The following is a 23,476-nucleotide window of genomic DNA, read 5'->3' on the forward strand; positions in this document are numbered from 1 at the left end:
AGACAGCGGCAGCGGCTCCTATTTCCCTGAAACTACAGCACATATATTGCTGTCCACACATGCAAATTTCTCTTTTGTGTCCTTGCAAATGTTTTATGTTGTTTTAAGAATCTTGTTTTGTAACTTCACACCATTGAATTGTGCATTTTTGACAAACCCCCACACAGATTGGGTTTGTTATGCACACACTGTCTTCATTTTTGCCTGAAAAACGCCTTGATACAGTGTGTTGAAAACATATTCTTGTTTGTTCTGTTGTGGTCCAAGAAACCATTTTGATGTCTGTTTTCTCCCTGGAATTGTGCTTTTATGTATACCACTTACACAGTTCCAATATATAAAATAATTGTGTCTGAGAGATTTTTTTCTCTACGATATAACCTCTATGAGTATTGTCTCATTGAAGAAACGGCAGAGTTTACACAAACAATTGTGGGATTTCGCGTGTATGAGCAATAGTGTTCTTGAACCTATTCACTTGTGTGCTTTGTTCTTCAGTTAACCCTCCTGGGTAGAATAGGCTCCACACCACGAGCCCAATTGTTTGATTCTGTACATGGTAGGTCCATGGTTTTTGCAGCCTTCTTCTCCAATAGTTGTCATCACCTTCACCCCACCAACCCAGTCCCCTTTTAACACTAGGTGGACGCACATCTTACTCAACATCGTCCTGACCACTTATTACTGTCCTGAAGACCGTTTGGTACCACCTACCAGTGCTGCTTTACTCTACACAGCCACTGCCTTCTGCCATCAATACCGAACCAGAAACACCTACCTGTGTGTCGACAATGTTAACGTATTGTTATCTTAAAACAATACATGTAATAAATTGTCACTCTGCCTACTAACCCACGATTATGCAAACTATAATGTGCTTAACGTTGCATATCGCCTGTGCTACAGCACTTTCTGTAAATATGTCTTCTGTGTTAGTCTAAATAAACCCCTTTTTTGATATTTCTGTATCCCAAGGTGATCTGTTTTTCTGAGCTAGTAACCACCTAGCTCTGCTGCAATTCTGTGACCCTATGTCACGCCTCAGGTTAGGGTAGCCTATGACTCTACTTTTTCTCTCATTGTAATATGGATGAGACAGAGAATAACTTCTCAAACTAAATAATAAAACCGACTAAGGTAGTTGGCAAATAAGTCTGGTTTCATATCAATTGTCTAAAACAGGGAGTACAACGGACATCAACGGCATAATCTCAAAGTATCTCGTAAAAAATCACAGTTATATACTAAAGGTTTGTCATATGTGATGTCATACTACGCAGTGAACTAAGAAAACCTACGGGAAATTGTGGTTGGCTCAAAGGGGACATCTAAGTATACTCTCTTTATGGGATAGGATTGTGATTGGATTTCTACAGTCAGGTGGGCACTCATGCCTTCCCTCAGGCACTTAGCACTTTTTTTTGCATCCAGCACTTTATTTCCTGGTTAGCATTCGCTTGCAATTAGCACTCAATTATTAATTGGGTTTACAGCAATTCTATCTTTTGAATGCAACTTATAAATGAGACAGTGATGTTTTTATCTCGATCAATACAAGGTTATGAATTGTGGTAGTTTAATTGTGTCTGAATATTTCGAGGCATGAGATTTGACAACAATTTTATACAAAAATTAATTCTTCCTTTTCATTGATGTTTAGATGTTTATATATCATGCGATTTTACTATGATAATAAATTAAAAATTAAAATGTGAATATCTATGTCTGAGCTTCCTCCTCTTCTTTGCCTCTAGTTTTAATAATTGAGTACTCTGACTAATATAGTACTTTTCCATGTGAACTTCTTTCCCCCTACGGGGTTTTCTCGTGCTATTATATACTAAAGGTTTGTCATATGTGATGTCATACTACGCAGTGAACTAAGAAAACCTACGGGAAATTGTGGTTGGCTCAAAGGGGACATCTAAGTATACTCTCTTTATGGGATAGGATTGTGATTGGATTTCTACAGTCAGGTGGGCACTCATGCCTTCCCTCAGTGCAAGTCATAGTGCAAGACATCTTCAACAGTAATTAGAAACACAACACTTCATTGGCTCTTAAACTATAAGGCTCTTCGTTATACGGCCTTCTACAATTGGTTGGCAAACATTTAGCCTTCTGGAACATTCAGTGCTCTCTAGCAGCTCGTAAACTGGTACCCCACGTGCTGGTGGGTGAACTTGACTGTATCATTCCCTGACATCTCTCATCACTCATGCCTTCTGCCATTCACATTGTCTTTGAACTCGGCCTTCTAGTAGCTTTGCGTCTCCGGGAATATAAGCGAGTGTGAGTACTCGCCATCTTCAATCTGGTGCACCCTGCTCTCCATCTATTTTCATCCTCAGCTTACGTGATCAGAGACTGTGAATTTGCTCGTATTCTAGCATTTTATAATCCTTAATGAAGAAACTTGGCACTAATGGTGTTCTCTCTTTGCAACTTAACAAGGGATACCTCGGCTTCTCACGTATATTGTTCTTTGCAGCTGATAACCAGTTCTTGGCTGCTTCCAGTCTTTGACATGAATCCAGATAGAGTCTTTGGTCTTGCTTCAGATCCGAGCCTATTCTTTGCTGCAACACACATAGCTTCCAATCTGTCTTCTTCCATGGAGACTTGCTTACTGAAATTGTATCATCGAATGTCCAGAATTCTATATACATATATGTTGGCGGCACCGCCTGCAGTCTATAAACTACGTACAGCAAGCCTTATGAATACTTAATCTACTTGCGTTGGTGCGTCTGTACAGTTGTAAAACAGATTGTTTTTTCTGCAGTGCTTTTCGCACCTGCAATCTTTATTCCACGCATGAAAGTCTTCACGATTCTTTACTTAGCCATCAGATTCTATACCAGGTATGCATTCTCTTCTCGGGTCATCCTTCCCAGCGCTTCACTCTCATTTTTCGTGACGTCCCCAGCTTCTTCTTTTCACATCCTCACACTTCTTCAGGCGCTTCTCTCAGGAGACCATCAGTCTTTCGGGGATACTTCACATAGGGCTTTCTTAGTGGATATCTCATCTCAAAGATTCTTCGTGGTATAGATACCATTACTGGGGTTGCACATGTCGCAATTTATGGTTTCCAACATATAGGCAAAAAAGGGACCGGACTTCCTGTAGAGGCATTCGGCTGCTCCTCTACAGTAGATTAGGCATAGTGTAAAATGTAGGAGGAGGCAGTGTGAGGAAGTTCAGGAGAGAGTCTCTAATTTTGGAAATGTTTACAGAACGGTATTCAGCTAGGCTATTAGCCATGAGATGAGAGTTGATAGTCATTTGTTTAGAAGGAGTGAGGAGTGAGTTTAGAGTGCCCTGTAGCTGGTGAGGATGGTTGGAGTGAGAGTCGATGAAGGTGAGGTAGAATTCTCTTTTCACTCTATCAAAAGAGGACTTGAGAGAGTTCAGGGCAGAAAGGTAGAGTTACAGGTCCTCGTCTGAGTGGGCACGCCTTCATTTGCGCAGCAGCCAACACATATCTGTTCAGAGACTGCGTATGAATCGGGTAACCCATGGCTGAGGATGCTGTGATTTAGGGATGAATGGGGAAGCTGCTGGAGAAGTTGGCATTGCCCTAACTCAACTATCACACTGAACATGCTGATTGTCTCCAGGACCATCAATCTGGATTCGGAGCATCCAGAGGCATGGAAACTGCTCTTTTGCACACTTGTGAAGAACTGCTAACATCGCTGGACTCCAACTCCCCTGCTGTCTTCATCCTTCTCAATCTCTCCTCTGCCTTTGATACAGTCAACCATTCCATCTTCATACAAAGGCTCCACGATACCCTTGGTATCTCCGAATGGGCACTGGACTGGCTGACATCCTTCCTTACTGACTGCTCTTCCCAAGTCATCCTGGGCACCTTCTCCTCTCCTACTTCCTTCTCCCCCTGTGGTGTCCCCAGGGTTCTATCCTCTCCACATGGCTCTTTAACATCTACCTTGCTCTGCTTGCATGCCTCATCTCCTCCTTCTCCTCCAACTTCCAGTGTTACGCAGTTGACACACAGCTCTTTTTCAAACTTCCTGCTGACTCTCTTGCACCCTCCATCTTCCCCAAATGCCTATCTGCCATCCAGTCCTGGTGCACCTCCAACGATCTCTGCCTCAACGCCTGTAAAACTGTGAACCTTCCCATCAGGACCCCTGCTCCTTCCTTCATCCCTTCACTCTGGACTTCCTCATTGGGATCTCGCCCGGCTGCTTCTTCTGAAGCCAGAAATCTTGGAGTCATCTTCGACTCCTCTCTCCTTCCTCCCTCACACTCAGGAAATTGCCAAGAAGTCCCACTTTCAGCTCTTCCTTCTCAAAGGAATTCTCCCATTTCTCACTTTCCCCCAGAAGCTCAATGTTACCCGAGCCCTGGTTCTCTCTAGGCTTTACTATTGCAATAGCCTCCTCCTGAATCTACCTTCTTCCACTCTGCAACCCCTCCAGCTAATCCATAATAGGGCAGCAAGACTTATCCTTGGCCTTAAGCCCAGGGACCGCATCTCTCCTGCCCTATAAAGTCTTCACTGGCTCCCAGTTGCTCCACAGATTAAATTCAAATCCTCTGCATCATCCACAAGGCTGTCTGGGCCCGGGGACCACACTATCTTCAACTTTATCTTACTAAATACTCTCCCTCTAGACCACCAACTCTTTGTGTGTAAAGCGTTTTGCGAAACAGAGGGCAGGGGGTCAATCTCTTTCCTCAGCTGGCTCCCTCCTATGGAACAGCCTCCCCCTGCCTATGTGCCTTAAGCAGGGCTTCCTTAGATTCCGGAAACTCCTCAAGACTTTCCTCTTTACCTCCTCCTTCCCTTCTTCTCTTCACTGCTAATCCCACAGTTGCTGTGATTGGTGTCCGTGGCCCTTATACATCCTCAGAGCCCCTGACCTCCCGCACCCAATCGGCCCAGCTCCTGTCTACCCTCAACACTTGCCCTGGCACACCCTCCACACTGGAGGTTCTCCTAAATTGGCCCTGGCCATGTAGCACTCAACAACCCAAGCACTTCATCTGTGGTTCACCCATGAGCCCAGACTCCCCAGTACTTACGCCCTCTTCCCTCTTCCTTGCTGCACTTGCACATTCTGAATACTCACAAGGCATAGTAAGTTTGTCCTTCCTTCCTTTTCCCTCCACTGTTCTTCTTAAATATTGTGTTTTGTAATGTATTGCACTCCCTTGTTCCCTCTCCATACCCCGCGGGTGCTTTGAAATGGTATTTTACTTGCTATATACGCGCCTAACAAGCAAACAATACATAAATCAATAAATAAGCTGTGGGAAGTGCGAGGGAAATGAGTCATATAGGAGGAATTGTTTGTTTGTTTATTTATTTGTAGCGCGCGCCAGACCCGAAGGTATCCGGGCGCGTGGTCAAGAATATTTTAGGTTTACAAGTTGCAATACCAGATTAGAAGGTTACAAAGAGAATGGTTAACAGCATTAGGATATAGGTACAACACAGTAAATGTATACACAAATAGTCAATGTACAGGATAAGGTCAATACAATGGGGGAAATATATATACACACACAAGTATGACGAATGCAAAGCGAGTAACAAGGTTTTGTTTATGCATGGCTCAAGTGGTCAAGGAGGCTAGATTAATGGTTGTTTCCTTTGAGCCACTTGATGAAGTTTAATCTAAAGTGTAGGTAGGACTGGTCAGACCTTAGAGAGGTAGGCAGGGAGTTCCACAACTGGGCTGCTTTGACCGGGAAACTGTTTCCTCCGGCAGTAGTCAGTTTGAAAGATGGCACGGCTAGACGGGTGGTGTATGCTTCTCTAGTGGGTCTGTTAGTGGTTCTTCTTTTGAACCTTTCTGTTAAATATTTGGGTGCTAAGTCATTTATACTTTTGAAAGTTAATGAGGCTGTTTTAAGTTTAATTTTGTCGGCTGTGGAGAGCCAGTTAGATTGTCTTCTAACTTCTGATATGTGCTCTCTTTTTGGGATTCCTAAGGCGGTGCTAAGTGCATTATTTTGCAGTATTTGGAATTTTTTGCATAGTATGTTTATTGGACCCCAGGTATAGAGCGTTGCAATAATCCAGTTTGGATAGTACTAGTGCTCTTGCCAAAGTGAGATAGCTAGTAGTGGACAAGTAGGGTTTTGCTGCTCTGATCAACTTGCAAGGTTATGAGGTAGCAGAGGCCATCGCATTCACTTGCTTTGTTAGAGTAAGGCAGAAGTCGAGGTAAAAACCTAGGGCCTCATTCCGAGTTTGGCGCAAAGGGATACCGGTAATCCCTTTGCGCCCTATTCCGAGTACCCTTGCGCCCTATTCCGAGTACCCTTTGACCTATTGGGGCTCAAATGGGAATGGCTTTTTCAATGGGGATTTACCGGTCCTGCAAAGGTCGGAATAGACCGGTAAGTCCCCATTGAACGAGGGCAGACTTGGTACCGGTACTGGAGGTAGTCATGGCGCTAATAGCGCCATGATTACCTCCAAACTCGGAATGAGGCCCCTAGTGTTTTTACCTCTTTAGCTACTTTGATAGTGTGGCCGTCTATAACAAAGGAGGAGTAGTCTAGGTTCCGTTTTTTTATGTTTTGTGTAGTCCCCAGTATAATGTGTTCCGTTTTATCATCATTCAGGCATAGACCGTGACGGGACATCCATGCCTGGATGATGAGGTATATCTTATTCACCAAGGCCAAATCCTGTCCGTAATCCCCCGAAAGTGGGATGAGAATCTGGGTGTCATCTGCATAGTTAGTGTAGGTGACACCTAGAAGGTCTAGATCATCAAACAGTGGCTTGGTGAAAATGTTATACATAGTGGGAGAGACGCAGGAACCCTGTGGTACGCCATATGTAATGGGTACGGGGTCAGCTGCTGCTGAGGTAGAGAAAACCCTCATAGTTCTTTTGCTTGCTTAAGAATGATTTGATGCATGCTATGGCATGTGAAGATAAATGAGTGGCAGATTCTAGGTGAGTGCAGTCCAACGCTGCTGAGAGATCCAAAAGGAGGAGTAGGGCAGTTTTTCCTTGGTCTCTCAGCTCGTCGACTTGGGTTTTGAGGTCGATGAGTGCAGTTTCTGTATCATGCTGTGGTCTGAAACCTGACTGCCGGGTACCTTGGAGTTGATGCAGTTCCAAGAATTTTTGGATCTGTAGGTACGCCACTCTATCTAGTATTTTTAGTAGAAATGGAACCATTGTGATCGGCCTGTAGTTTGTAGGTATGGCCTGGTCTAGGGTTTGCTTCTTAAGGAGCGGTAGGACCCAAGATTGCTTAAGATTATTTGGTATCATGCCTTATGAAAAGGAAGCATTAATGAGTTTGGATATAAATGGTGATAGATCTCTCGCAGCATCTTTTATTAGTTGTGCTGGGCAGATGTCACTTCGGCAGTTTGAAGGTTTGAGCGAGAGTATTATTTTCTCAACCTCTAGGATGGTTACTTTAGTAAAGTTAAATCTTAGTTCAGGTTTTGGAGTAGTGGGTAGTTCGCCCCTATGATTGGTAGTGGGAGGCAGATTTTGTTTTGTTTGTCTATTTTGAGTTGGAGGGTAGCAATTTTATCATTCAGTGCTTTTTGGATGCTCGAGCACCACGTTTTATTTTTGTCATAGTTATCAGGTACTGGGATAGGGTTTTCTAGTTCCTTTAGTATAGTGAATAACTGTTTAGTCCCGGAGTTTGCCTGCATTATTCTGTTGTCAAAGCTATCTTTTTTAGCTCTCCGTATTTCGCTTTTGTATTTGTTGGAGACGTTGATAAGGGCTGCTTTATTAGTCTCTGATGGTGTCAGTCTCCAGGAAGATTCGCACCTGCGTTTTTCTTTCCTTAGTGATTTAAGGTATGGGGTGAACCAGGCATTTAGGTGTGCTCTAGGCTTGCTATTGCTATTGAATTGGAAGCTGGAGAAGGCAGTGTTGGTGGAAGAGGCATCAGGCGTGATGGATCACAGTGCGAAATGTAGGTCGGAGAGAAAGGGAGGAATGGCAAAGGATTACATTTCATTTTAGTAATAGGTTAGGAGAGGTCAGAGGGTGGAAAGGAGATGGTGGTGGAAACAATGGAGTGATCAGATATGGATTGCATGACAGTCGTATTAGTGGCTGAGAGAGGCGAAGATGAGCATGAGATCCAAAGAGTTACCCCTAGTGTGGGTACGTAGGTACGTAGGTTAGGGATAGAGTGGAGGGCGTGGTCACCAAGAAAAGACTGAAGTTCAGGTTTCTGAGGAGTAGTTGGCGAGGGAAGGTTAAAGTCACCTAAGAGAATGAGGTGATGTTTGGTGGAAAGAGAATCAAGAAGTTGCCCAAGTTTATTAAAGAATGGTCCAGTGGGACTTGGAGGGCGATAGATGGAGATGATGTGAAAAAGTAAGACAGAGCAATAGTAGAGATGGTGAATTCAAAAGAGGTAGGAGAGGATGTGGCACTGGAGATTTGTGAGGCATTGAGGAGGGAAAAGAGTAGGAGGTCTATGGGAGTTGAGCTGGAGTGAAAGTAGTCAGCGATAACGTTTTCTTGCATACAGACTGAGTATTCCAGAATGCAATGCTCAGTTGATGCTGTAAGGAAGAGTAGAGTTGAGTCTTAGAGGAAGAGGTGCATAGGTATTAGGGCTGGTGCGGTTTGCTGGTCGGCTTTGCTGGAAGTAGGTGGTGCAAGAGAGATGGAGTTGTGGGAGTTTCGAGATGCAGGTTTTATGACAGGGTGTGAAGATTATCGGGATCTCATTGCTTCTCCCCAGAGGGGTGCCCTTCCCTATGAGGCTAGGCAACAATCCGTCCAGGGGTGGCGGTAAGCAGGACCTCACAGGGAGAGTCTTCCCTCATGGAGACAATTACTTCAGTTACATGGTGGAACTCCGTAACCCCCTTACCTCTGAGACCATGAAATCCTTGAGGTCCTCCAAGAATCAACCTGAGAACACTGTACTGTTTGTTAGTGCAATACTACCTCTTTTTCCTACAATACCCAGACGAGGAGGAACACACAAAGGACTGAGAAGAGGAAGATTAAAGGAATGATGCAAACGACTCATTTTACAAGTCTAGACAGTACTGAGAAGAGGTGGCCCCAAGGAAGCATGAAGAATACTTCATCGATACAAAAGAAGGACTCTGGCATTCCGCTGAAATGGACCCAGCTACAGGACAAAAAAAACAAGAAGGGACTGAATGAGAGAAGAACCCTGGTGTGAAGCCTGTCAACCTCGGGAGATTCAAACCTGGGAACAAGGAAATTAGCAGGAGAAGCTGGTCCTTGGTCGTGAGGATGCCGTGGAAGGCACAGAAGAACTCTGTTGTGAAACAGGGAACTGACCTATGCAGAAGCTGGAGAAAGACATACGGAGGTGTGACCTCAGGGAGGTGGACCATGCAGTTCTTCAACTATGCAAAACCGAAAGGCCCAGTAAACCACAGAGCCAGTGCGGTGCAACAAGGTGCAGAGAGAGGGGAGCGGGAAGCGTTCAATGAAAAGACGTGAAACTAACATCCCGGGATGAACCAGTGACAAGTTGCCAGGGCTCTCCTGGGCATTTTTACCCGGGTTGGATTCCCTAAGGAGGTTGTCTCTGACAGAGGATCCAACTTCATGTCTAGTTACATGAAAACCATGTGGGAATTGTGTGGGGGAACCTACAAGTTCTCCACCTCTAACCATCCCCAGACCAATGGTCTGGTTGAGAGATTTAACAAAACTCTCAAGGGCATACTAGGCGCTTTGGAAGAGCCCCTAAGGAGGAAATGAGATCTCCTCCTGCCATGCCTGTTGTTTGCGTACATAGAGGTACCTCAGGTGGGTGTTGGTTTCAGCCCCTTTGAGTTACTCTTTGGACATCCTGTTAGGGGGCCCTTTGCCTTGATCAGAGAAGGTTTGGAGGTCACCCCTCCCGGTCCCGCCAAGCAAGTGGGGGACTATTGGTTAGGCCTCAGATGGAGGATGACACAGATGATGGGTCAGGCAACAGCAAATCTCAAGGCCATCCAGGAATTGAATAAGTACTGGCATGACCTTAAAGCCTCGCAGGTGGATTGGACTCCGGGACAGGAAATGCTTGTGATGGAGCCTACCAAGCCTAGAGCTTTGGCAGACAAGTGGACTGGACCCTTCAGGATCATCTCCAAGATGGGCGAACTCAATTATCTGGTTGACATGGGAGTCCCGGGGGTAGCCCCTCAGGTATTCCATGTTAACAGGCTCAAGCTTTTCCATAGGCGAGCAGAAGTCTCATGTCTCTTGCTAGCTTCAGAGCAAGAAGAGGAGGAGAGCGAGCCCCTTCCTGATTTGCTGCATAGCAACCCTCAGGATGGCTCAGTGGAGGGAGTACATCTCTCGCCAGATCTGAGGACAGAGCAGCAGAAGGCCTACAGGGGCTTTGCTCCGGCAGTATGCCTCTCTGTTTTCACTGACACCAGGCCTTACACTGTGGTGTAGGCACGAAATTGACACTGGTGACGGTGTGCCTGTCAAAAGCAGGTGCTACCGTATGTCAGATACCGTTAAGAACCACATCCATGTTGAGGTTGCCAAGATGTTTGATCTGGGTGTTATTGAACCCTCAACCAGTCCCTGGTCCAGCCCCGTGGTCCTTGTACCCAAGGCAAGTTCCCAGGCAGGTACCAAGGATTAGAGGTTCTGTGTGGACTACCGAGGAGTCAATGCCGTCACCAAAACTGACGCGCACCCATTGCCCAGGGCTGATGAACTTGTGGACACCATAGGTGCTGCCAAATTTGTGAGCACCTTTGACCTTACCTCAGGCTATTGGCATTTAGCTCTGACGGACCATGCCAAGGATAAGATGGCGTTCTCAACACCAGAGTGACTCTACCAGTTTAGGGTCATGCCTTTTGGGTTGAAGAATGACCTCGCCACCTTCCAGAGATTGGTCAATCATGCGCTCAATGGGCTGGAGGCCTTTTGTGTGGCCTACTTAGACGACATTGCCGTCTACAGTTCCACCTGGGAAGAGCATTTGACACATCTGGATAAAGTGTTGCAGGCCTTGAAAAGGGCTAACCTCACTATCAAGGCAACCAAGAGCCAGGTAACTCAGGGGAAAGTCACATATCTTGGTCATGGGGCAGGAGGGGGTCAAATCCAACCTCTCCCCAGTAAAGTACAGGATATACAGGACTGGGAGACGCCCACTACTCAAACCCAGGTGAGAGCCTTTTTGGGCCTCACTGGGTATTATCGCAATTTCATGGCAGGCTATGGAACCATAGCTGCACCCCTGACAGCTCTGACGTCACCCAAACAGCCTAGGAAGGTTAATTGGACTGAAGACTGTCGGAGGGCCTTTGATGGCTTCAAAGACAGGCCCTCCAGGTGCCTGCCGCTGTAAAATGCGACCCAAAAAATGCATTTTTATCCTGTTTGAGGAACAGAAATGCAAGCGACACAGCAGCAGTTCATACCCTAAAAGAAATTCATGACAGGGTCAGGAAGGACCCTGTCATGCAGTTGGCAGCCCCACATCCTGTGCGCGTAGGTTTGCCTATAATTTCTGCACATTTAAAAGTGCATCTTGCTTGGAAATGAGGGATGCGCTTTTAAATTGACAGAAACGCCACTTGATCAAGGAGGTGAAAAAGGCCATCTGAATGGGCACGCATATAAAATGTGCCCATTCATGTGTCCCTTGTGGATTGGGCTGCTATTTTTTGGGGCGCAAGTGATGAGATGTGTTAGTGCATTTCATTTCTTGTGTAAAGAAAGTTGAGAACCTGGCACCCTGAGTATTATTTTTTTTTAAACAGTAATTTTTTCAGATTACTTTAAAAAAAAGTTTAAAAAAATAACTTTTTTTTAAAGATAATGTTTTTGCACAAAATAGCCGTTTTTGCGGCATTTTGCGCAAAACGTCAGTTTTCGCTCATTTTGCGGGATCGCAAATTCGCTATAAACTGGAGGGTCTGGAAAGAAAGTCTGTGTAGGGCACCTGTGTTGTGTGCGCCCGATTACAGCAAGCCCTTTATTGTTCAAACTGATGCCTGCGACACTGGAATTGGAGCTGTCTTGTCCCAGTTAGATGACAAAGGGAGGGAACAACCTATCATATTCATCAGTAGACAACTCAAGGGTAGAGAACTTAGGTGGGCTACTGTTGAAAAGGAGTGTTTTAGCATAGTTTGGAGCCTTAGGCGTTTTAGACCTTAATTTACAGGGTCTACTTTCAAGGTCCAAACAGATCATAAGCCCCTGAAGTGACTTATGCAGATGAAGGGTGAGAACCCGAAACTGCTCAGATGGTCCATTAGCCTGCAAGGGCTAGACTTCACCATAGAGCATAGACCAGGGAAGAGTCACAATAATGCAGATGGCCTTTCCAGAAGGTATGTTGACCGTCTGGATGAGGGTGTCTATCTCGTGGGAGATTAAGCACCCTAACCTTAGTCTTGGGGGGGTGAATTTGATGCTGGAAAGCAATCGGAGGGACAGGGCCTCCGTATCCTTGTCCTTTGCTGCCTTTTATCGTGTGTTCTGTTGTGTTTTCCGTGCAGGTGTTCATGTGGGACTCCTGGCAGTGCAGCTCTCTCTTTTAGTTTGGTGTACAGACCCATGGGATACCCTTATGGCACCCATGGGTGGGGGTACAATCCTGTACCCCTAGTGTATGTTTTTGGGCACCTGTGTGTGGCCCACAGAGCAGAGTATGGGCTGGTGGCAGCTCCATGCTGAATTTGACAGGTGCTCTGAGTATCCTCCATTTTGGGATGCCCAGGCCCTGCCATTGGAATCAGTTGACTCCTGATAGGAAACAAGATGGCCACTGTGGCCTCTTGCTTTCTATTGCCTGTTAGCTTGTTTCCCAAAGTCCTGGGAAGCCCTGACTCTGTCCCTTCCCCGACTGGCTGTTTGGTGGAAGTTCCATATATGGTGTTGTTGTGAAGTCCAGGGCAGACTGGCTGGAGCCTTCACAGTGACTGTATGTTGTGGGTACACCCTGTGGGTGGGAGCTGAGTGAATGGAGTGTTGAACAAATAAGCATTCTGTGTTTTGTATGTCTAGTATCTGGTGTTTGATACAATGACTGAGACAGCCCTGGCCGAAACTGGTATGAATGCAGTGTGGAGTGTTGAATGGCTGGGTACTTGTCCCAATACACATAAATTGTTGTGAGTGTCTGGAGAGAAGTGAATGGCCTGAATGCACTATGTACCTGATTGGATGCCTGCCTGCACGAATGCCCTTCTGACCGATCGGTTGCCTGAGTGTGACCCAGCAGAATGAATGGGAGATCAACTAGTATATCTGGGGGACTCTCACTGCTAGAATTCATGTTCAGAAGCTGAAGAGAAACTGGAGTTGGAACTGAAGCTTAACCTTGAAGCCCTGCTGGAAGAGAAGTCTTGATGCTGCTCTACTTCATCAATCTGAAAGCTGCTGTGTCTCCAAGGGCTGACACAGAGAGGACCTGGTAAGGCGCCCTCTTCCCGAGCTACGAGAGACCATTGTGCACCAGCTGATCTTTGCCAAAGCTCACTGGTAGACAGACCTACCACAGGCTGCCGACCGGAGACGGGGACCGCCGTGGAATCACAAGGGGAAGCGCCCGGACACTGTTGTCCATCATCGTCGACGACCACAGTCGTCGACCGGAGCCGCTGTGCTCCCTTTGCCTAAGTAACATTTGATCCACGAACGCTCTCGCCTGCACCGTCGACCGCTTTGTCCTGCCGGAGAAAGTCAAGCCTCCTGATGCGCCGAGGAGCATCTGCCGGTGGGTTTCCCGCCACCTGATGACCGTAGAGACGCCGGACGACTCGACGCCCTTGCTGGCCCACAGTTCTTCACAATCCCTTTGCGGTCCGGAACTATTGTCATCGAGGTGCCCCGCATGCCTCTTCCTTGAAGGACGCCAACACTCCGTCGTCGCAGAGCACTGCTAGGAACGAAGCTGCTGCCTCGCCGTCATCAGTCACCCCTTTTTCCTCGTGGGATCTCGACGATCCGTGGCTCCTGCCTTAAAGGGAGCCGCTCAAGAAGGATCCGTTGACGACCCAACGACGAACTCTGCTATTCCAGGTACATTGGGGTTGTAGAACTATTTTAGAAAGAAATAAGACTCTTTTGAATAATATATGGACTGGGCTTGTATGATATATCTTTATTTACAGGTTGCCCAGGTGGGGAGAGCTCCACACAGAATTGTGGCTAGTTGGTAGGGGTCAATATTCTGCCAATTGTTCTAACCAACTGCTTTCCTCCTATATCTATTGTTGGTTACTTTTATTCCTTAATCTGTGTGAAATTTGACCAGAGTATAGTTGATGCACTTAAATGAGATCTTATAATAATTGTGGCACCACTTTAGAACTGTATATATTTGCCATTGTAGATTTTCTGAGCACAAAGTGAGTTATTGTGATAGTTTACATAACCTTGAATATTAATTATATAAAGACTGTGTTTTAACTAATACAGTGTGTGGACATTCCTTTGTGGGGGCTTGGGGACAACACTGTACTTAAGAACCAGCCTGCATCACCACCTGAGAAGCTTGGCCTTGGCGTGCACCGATCACCAGGGTTAGGCACTCACCCTGGACCCTCACCGACAGCCATTTGGTCACCCTGTACCCCTCAACAGGGAGCAGATTAACAAGGGGGGTCCTGGGAGTCCCTCTGCCAGACATTAGTCCTGGTTACGAGAGACTTACCCAGAGTCTTTAGCTCACTATCTTTCACAGAGAAGAAATATCCCAAACATATCAGTCTTTGTCCTGCCCTGGGGCAGTCCAGCACCGAAATTCTAGGCAATTCTCCTCTGAACAAGAGTACCAACAGAAACCCCAGACACGTGTTTCGGTCTGGTTGGACCTCATCAGTAGGGTGGATCTGTGCCTCTCTAAGAATAGTGAGCAAGGGATCCACGTCTGGATTCCCCTAGTAACTTAGGGTGAGACCCATGGGTCCACCCTAGAGAGGCACAGATCCACCCTACTGATGAGGCCCAACCAGACCGAAACACGTGTCTGGGGTTTCTGTTGGTACTCTTGTTCAGAGGAGAATTGCCTAGCATTTCGGTGCTGGACTGCCCCAGGGCAGGACAAAGACTGATATGTTTGGGATATTTCTTCTCTGTGAAAGATAGTGAGCTGAAGACTCTGGGTAAGTCTCTCGTAACCAGGACTAATGTCTGGCAGAGGGACTCCCAGGACCCCCTTTGTTAATCTGCATATTTAAGTAACTTTGGGTCTCACCCTAAGTTACTAGGGGAATCCAGACGTGGACCCCTTGCTCACTATTCTTAGAGAGGCACAGATCCACCCTACTGATGAGGTCCAACCAGACCAAAACATATGTCTGGAGTTTCTGTTGGTACTCTTGTTCAGAGGAGAATTGCCTAGCATTTCGGTGCTGGACTGCCCCAGGGCAGGACAAAGACTGATATGTTTGGGATATTTCTTCTCTGTGAAAGATAGTGAGCTAAAGACTCTGGGTAAGTCTCTCGTAACCAGGACTAATGTCTGGCAGAGGGACTCCCAGGACCCCCCTTGTTAATCCCCTCAACACGGAGACCATAACAGAGCTTATCACAATACAGGATGACATAGGGAGCAGGATCAAAATCCAGACAGATGTGCCTTTACTGCTGAAGCTAGTGTCCATCCTACAATTCCTTGGAACTGGCACTTTGAAGCAAATGTGATTGCTGTGCTGGACTGTACCCATGTTGCACTGGTGGCTCCCTAGGACCACAAAGCAGTGTACCATAACCACAAGCACTACCACTCCCTGAATGTGCAGGTGACCTGCGACCCCAACCTGTACATCATCCACTGCTGTGCTCGCTGCCCTGGTTTCATCCACAATGTCATGATCCTACGGAAACAGCACACTCTGAGGATACATGGAGAGGCACAGAGGACAACAGACCTGGATAGTGGGTGATTAGAAAAGCCAGCACACATGTTCTGTGAAGCACATGCCCAAATTGGGGGGAGGGTGCAAATAACTACACAAAGGCTGGCATGACAAGCAAATGTGAATTCCGTACTTGACCACCTCCCGCACCAATGTAACAGTACAGGCCAGGGAGCATGCACATGTCGGACTTACCTGCATGGAGAAGCTGATGTCCACATACATTAGCAACTATAAAAACCAACATGACTACAGGTACCACAATGCAACATGCACTTACCAAAGCAATGTTGACAAATGGCCACATCGACTCACACAAGAATAACCGTGCCAGTACCACAGCCATGCACCCATGTGTGGCCGGCTCACAATGCCCATTCGGTTGCACCAGATGCCCAGGGACGGCCCATGCGGAACCCAGCATGCCACATGCACGGTGTACATACACTATGAAAACAAAGTTCCCAAAGGCGTGGTTACTCTTGTCCCCTGCACACTATCAAGAGCCGAATATCACAGCCAAAAAATTACTCTATGTAAATCAAAATAATACATGGAAGCAATTTCAGGATTGAGTGTATAGTTAAACATTCCTCGTGAGAAAATGAATTTCAGAACTTTCTTTTCTTCTTCACAGTTTTAACTGTAATGGGAAGCCAAACGCGTTTCGAGCTACAATACTCCTCATCAGGAGCACTCTACTCTAAGATACGTTAACTCAGATTCACTATCAGCTTGATTGTATAATAGAAATCTATCTTCTGGTGTCGTGTATGATCTATTTATAGTTTCTAGATACATTCCATTTGGTGTAACAATGACCTGGAGAAAAACAAAAGGTGAAATCTAATTGGACCTCTATAATGGTATATAAACTAAAAAGGTCCCAGTCTAAGTGGGGGTCTAAATTGCGAAAAGAACAGTAAGGTAAGTCTATAATGATTTTCTTACCACTGTATTGATAAAGTCCAAATTAGTGCTGCATAATATTGTCAAACTGAGCACGTCTTTGCTTTTGGGTACAGTGTCCAGACTCTGTACGGGAGGGAACACAAGTCCTCCTTAGTCTAAACTAATATATCATTGTTCTGCACTCTGTCATTCACGTTAAGAAGCACACCATCATCTGTTGGGTGTCTTTCCCATTCGGTCTTATGCGCGTGCGTACAGAGCATATCTGGGATGTCTGGGAAGGGAGTATTCTTCCTGGGCCATGGCTGCAGCAAGGTCCTCTAATATCACGAGCCCGTGTCACTGGGGGAGGGAGACGAGACGCTCTCAATTCCACAAGTGGCAGAAAGGTGTGAGCTGTCACTTCATTCCAAATAGCCGGGAGAATAGGGACTCACCTGGGTGGAGGGCTGATGTTCACAGCTGCTAGAGAAGGAGTTGCAGTCTGGGCTGTGAACGCTCTGGGCTCACCAATCTAAAATACACGTCACAAGTATAACTCTACTTGCTGCTGTTCGTCACAAGGCCAGGCAAAGCAGCTATCAAAGGAGCTTTACACTAAATGTCTCTTACCCTTCTGGGAGTCTAATAATCCAGCTCCTGCAGTCTCTGCAGCAGTCTCTGCAGCCGCCCTCCCCCCCCGCGGGCTGAAAATGACAGGAAATGGCTGCCGCTGTATATGGAAAATGCACGAGACGCAACGACATTATTGCGCACGTTGCCGCATTGAATGTCATTTTTCACCCTAATAGCGCCGGGATCGGCAGCGGTAGCGCTATTAGTGCTGGTTTCTCGGCAGTAACCCTTATTTCGGCACAGTTTCTGCCGGGCGCTAAAAGCGTTACCGCTGGAGTCGGGGGCACTTTCAAGCCAGCTTGTGCTGCAACGCTAGTACCGCCGGACGACCTGCCAGTAACGCTATTTCTGCTGAGCGGAAATTGCTTTAGATTACTGCCCAACTTGTGATGAGGCCCATTGTCAGGTATCTGCCAGTGGCCCATACATCTAAGAACAAGCCTGAAGCAAGATATGGTATCACCAGGAACATGGCCAAAAGTGCCAGAGCTGCAGATGGGAAGAGGAAATCATACAGAAACCAGGGCCGCATAGGGACAAGGCAGGGTACATAGGAACAAGGCAGCCTGCAAAGGGACAAGGAAGACTGCACAGGGACAAGGCCGGCTGCACAGGGTAAAGGCAGACTGGATAGGGACAAGGAAGGCTGCATAGGGACAAGGCAGGCTGCCTAGAGACAAGGCAGGATCCATAGGGTGAAGGCAGGCTGCCTAGAGACAAGGCAGGATCCATAGGGTGAAGGCAGGCTGCATAGAGACAAGGCAGGATCCATAGGGTGAAGGCAGGCTGCATAGGGATAAGGCAGGCTGCCTAGAGGCAAGGCAGGATGCATAGGGATAAGGCAGGCTGCATAGAGACAAAGCAGGCTGCATAGGGTGAAGGCAGGCTGCATAGGGATAAGGCAGGCTGCCTAGAGGCAAGGCAGGCTGCATAGGGATAAGGCAGGCTGCCTAGAGACAAAGCAGGCTGCATAGGGTGAAGGCAGGCTGCATAGGGATAAGGCAGGCTGCCTAGAGACAAGGCAGGATCCATAGGGTGAAGGCAGGCTGCATAGGGATAAGGCAGGCTGCCTAGAGGCAAGGCAGGATGCATAGGGATAAGGCAGGCTGCATAGAGACAAAGCAGGCTGCATAGGGTGAAGGCAGGCTGCATAGGGATAAGGCAGGCTGCCTAGAGGCAAGGCAGGCTGCATAGGGATAAGGCAGGCTGCCTAGAGACAAGGCAGGATGCATAGGGTGAAGGCAGGCTGCATAGGGATAAGGCAGGCAAGGCAGGCTGCATAGGGTGAAGGCAGGCTGCATAGGGATAAAGCAGGCTGCCTAGAGGCAAGGCAGGATGCATAGGGTGAAGGCAGGCTGCATAGGGATAAGACAGGCTGCCTAGAGGCAAGGCAGGATGCATAGGGTGAAGGCAGGCTGCATAGGGATAAGGCAGGCTGCCTAGAGGCAAGGCAGGATGCATAGGGATAAGGCAGGCTGCATAGAGACAAAGCAGGCTGCATAGGGTGAAGGCAGGCTGCATAGGGATAAGGCAGGCTGCCTAGAGGCAAGGCAGGCTGCATAGGGATAAGGCAGGCTGCCTAGAGACAAGGCAGGATGCATAGGGTGAAGGCAGGCTGCATAGGGATAAGGCAGGCTGCCTAGAGGCAAGGCAGGCTGCATAGGGTGAAGGCAGGCTGCATAGGGATAAAGCAGGCTGCCTAGAGGCAAGGCAGGATGCATAGGGTGAAGGCAGGCTGCATAGGGATAAGGCAGGCTGTCTAGAGGCAAGGCAGGATGCATAGGGATAAGGCAGGCTGCATAGAGACAAAGCAGGCTGCATAGGGTGAAGGCAGGCTGCATAGGGATAAGACAGGCTGCCTAGAGGCAAGGCAGGATGCATAGGGTGAAGGCAGGCTGCATAGGGATAAGGCAGGCTGCCTAGAGGCAAGGCAGGATGCATAGGGATAAGGCAGGCTGCATAGAGACAAAGCAGGCTGCATAGGGTGAAGGCAGGCTGCATAGGGATAAGGCAGGCTGCCTAGAGGCAAGGCAGGCTGCATAGGGATAAGGCAGGCTGCCTAGAGACAAGGCAGGATGCATAGGGTGAAGGCAGGCTGCATAGGGATAAGGGAGGCTGCCTAGAGGCAAGGCAGGCTACATAGGGTGAAGGCAGGCTGCATAGGGTGAAGGCAGGCTGCATAGGGTGAAGGCAGGCTGCATAGGGATAAAGCAGGCTGCCTAGAGGCAAGGCAGGATGCATAGGGATAAGGCAGGCTGCCTAGAGACAAAGCAGGCTGCATAGGGTGAAGGCAGGTTGCATAGGGATAAGGCAGGCTGCCTAGAGGCAAGGCAGGCTGCATATGGATAAGGTAGGCTGCCTAGAGACAAGGCAGGATGCATAGGGTGAAGGGAGGCTGCATAGGGATAAGGCAGGCTGCCTAGAGGCAGGGCAGGATGCATAGGGTGAAGGCAGGCTGCATAGAGATAAGGCAGGCTGCCTAGAGGCAAGGCAGGCTGCATAGGGTGAAGGCAGGCTGCATAGGGATAAGGCAGGCTGCCTAGAGGCAAGGCAGGATGCATAGGGATAAGGCAGGCTGCATAGAGACAAAGCAGGCTGCATAGGGTGAAGGCAGGCTGCATAGGGATAAGACAGGCTGCCTAGAGGCAAGGCAGGCTGCATAGGGATAAGGCAGGCTGCCTAGAGACAAGGCAGGATGCATAGGGTGAAGGCAGGCTGCATAGAGATAAGGCAGGCTGCCTAGAGGCAAGGCAGGCTGCATAGGGTGAAGGCAGGCTGCATAGGGATAAGGCAGGCTGCCTAGAGGCAAGGCAGGATGCATAGGGATAAGGCAGGCTGCATAGAGACAAAGCAGGCTGCATAGGGTGAAGGCAGGCTGCATAGGGATAAGACAGGCTGCCTAGAGGCAAGGCAGGCTGCATAGGGATAAGGCAGGCTGCCTAGAGACAAGGCAGGATGCATAGGGTGAAGGCAGGCTGCATAGGGATAAGGCAGGCTGCCTAGAGGCAAGGCAGGCTGCATAGGGTGAAGGCAGGCTGCATAGGGATAAAGCAGGCTGCCTAGAGGCAAGGCAGGCTGCATAGGGATAAGGCAGGCTGCCTAGAGACAAGGCAGGATGCATAGGGTGAAGGCAGGCTGCATAGGGATAAGGCAGGCTGCTTAGCGGCAAGGCTGGCTACATAGGGAAAAGGCAGGCTGCCTAGAGACAAGGCAGCTGCATAGGGTGAAGTCAGGCTGCATAGAGACAAAGCAGGCTGCATAGGGTGAAGGCAGGCTGCATAGGGATAAGGCAGGCTGCCTAGAGGCAAGGCAGGCCGCATAGGGATAAGGCAGGCTGCCTAGAGACAAGGCAGGCTGCATAGGGTGAAGGCAGGCTGCATAGGATGAAGGCAGGCTGCATAGGGATAAGGCAGGCTGCCTAGAGACAAGGCAGGCTGCATAGGATGAAGGCAGGCTGCATAGGGTGAAGGCAGGCTGCATAGGGATAAAGCAAGCTGCCTAGAGACAAGGCAGGCTGCATAGGGTGAAGGCAGGCTGCATAGGGATAAGGCAGGCTGCATAGGGTGAAGGCAGGCTGCATAGGGTGAAGGCAGGCTGCATAGGGATAAGGCAGGCTGCCTAGAGGCAAGGCAGGCTGCATAGGGATAAGGCAGGCTGCCTAGAGACAAGGCAGGATGCATAGGGTGAAGGCAGGCTGCATAGGGATAAGGCAGGCTGCCTAGAGGCAAGGCAGGCTACATAGGGTGAAGGCAGGCTGCATAGGGTGAAGGCAGGCTGCATAGGGTGAAGGCAGGCTGCATAGGGATAAAGCAGGCTGCCTAGAGGCAAGGCAGGATGCATAGGGATAAGGCAGGCTGCCTAGAGACAAAGCAGGCTGCATAGGGTGAAGGCAGGTTGCATAGGGATAAGGCAGGCTGCCTAGAGGCAAGGCAGGCTGCATATGGATAAGGTAGGCTGCCTAGAGACAAGGCAGGATGCATAGGGTGAAGGGAGGCTGCATAGGGATAAGGCAGGCTGCCTAGAGGCAAGGCAGGCTGCATAGGGATAAGGCAGGCTGCCTAGAGGCAAGGCAAGCTGCATAGGGATAAGGCAGGCTGCCTAGAGACAAGGCAGGCTGCATAGGGTGAGGGCAGGCTGCATAGGGATAAGGCAGGCTGCCTGGAGGCAAGGCAGGCTGCATAGGGTGAAGGCAGGCTGCCTAGAGGCAAGGCAGGCTGCATAGGGTGAAGGCAGGCTGCATAGGGATAAGGCAGGCTGCATAGGGTGAAGGCAGGCTGCCTAGAGGCAAGGCAGGCTGCATAGGGTGAAGGCCGTATTTTGCAAGTCTGCCAAAGGGGCAAGAATAGAACAGAAATGCACAGGAAGGAACTGCGCAAAGGAAGCCCATTCATTGGCAAGGAAGCGCCAGTTGTCGGCACAGGGAACACTTAAATGTAGTGTACTTACACCCACATCAGGATGGAAATAATTAGCAATCTTCATCCGTGTCCCGGAGAGAGGCGCCCTGCAGACTGTTGCCACTTTCTGGGTCCCTGGGACCAGAGCCACCCGGAGCTGGAAAGACACAGTCCTAACGCAGCAGCGGTGCAGGGGGTTGTGCATGATACTGTTTGTAAATTCTGTGACATCACATGACCGTTGACCCCAGGGCATGACAGGGAGTGATAGCAGGCGTTTAAATGAAATGGATAAGGATTTCATATATTCTTACAATTAATTACTTAATAGTTACAGGTACCCTAAATCTCTCAGAATTTGGACGTATTAATCAAAATCCCACATTTTACATTTGTACAGAATAGAAAGCACTCATGATATGTGATTTGGGGGATAATCAGGCTTGCGACACTAAGGGGTGCTTTACAGCAAGATGTTATTTTGCTGGTTCTTGAGAAAGGGGACAACTTAAACCAACTCAGCTTACCTATTTCTTTACCCAGAATCCCCTCTGCCACCACTCCCAATGTTCCCTTCCCTGCAGGTCTAATGGAAACCGTCTTTAGATGCACGGGGTGTCACTCAGGTTTAGCAGAATGGAGATTCTTTGGAACAGGAGAAAAGGGGGGAAATAAAACAGTCTTCCCACAGGTGCCACTTGGGCAGTGTCCCCTTCAGGTGGACTTGATAATGTAACACAAAAGGAAGTCTCTTGAAGGGAAAAACGAAAAGGGACATGATGCTCTGCAAACAGCAAGAGGCCTCTTTCACTCATAGTTCCCGGGTTGGTTGGCCCTGACGGCCATATTGAAGTGAAGATGGAGGTGGAGAGCCAGTTGACTGCAGTCGGGGGACAAGCTCTCCTACCCAGCGGTCTTCGATCAGAGCCTTCGCCGCACATTCTGTGATCCATGTAGGACCAAGCTCAAATGTAACACACAGCTTATTGGTGGGAGATGGCGAAGGAGTGTGGGTACACCAAGGGGTTTTACCAGTGTCCCATAGCCTTCCATAGCCAGCCACAGCCTGCGTCCCTGAGTGGCATTAGTCGCCGGTGCGCCCCATACGTGCTGTTACCACCACCCTCGTTTGTGTGTCTTTCTCTTTTTCCTGCACAATGCTTAATTGTCGTGTTGTACACACACCCTGCTATTCATGAATACGCCTGCTCTTGATATTGTGGAGATTGAAATAACACCTAGGGCGGTCTTGCGCAGTGAATCACTAAAAAGTGTGAAACGAGCACAGATCCCTTTGAACTCCCGCAAAGGCCTTATAGATGCACCCAACACTAAACCGGGTAGAAATGAATGCGCAACTGCTGGAAAGCCCCTGTGACCAGACTGCATTTACTGGCTATTTTCAGGCCGTAAGTCAGCCCAGTTCACAAATCATAATGGCCTACCCACCATCACGTTGCTTGGTGCTCCTGCCATGAGATACAGTTATTTTCCCCCTTCCCGCCCAATCATAAATGGAATTGGCTCCATCACAGAAAGAATTTCACAGTTCATTGACATCCACCTTCAACCTTTAACCATGCAATTAGCCTCTTTTATTCGTGACACCAAACACATTATCCAACAACTTGATTCAATACCATGGCAAGAAGACTATCTCTTTGTGACACTAGGGGGGTAATTCATAGAATTCAGCGCAC

The sequence above is a fragment of the Ambystoma mexicanum genome, chromosome 9 (genome assembly GCF_040938575.1).
Source record: "Ambystoma mexicanum isolate Mex_15411 chromosome 9, UKY_AmexF1_1, whole genome shotgun sequence".
In the NCBI taxonomy this organism is placed as follows: Eukaryota; Metazoa; Chordata; class Amphibia; order Caudata; family Ambystomatidae; genus Ambystoma; species Ambystoma mexicanum.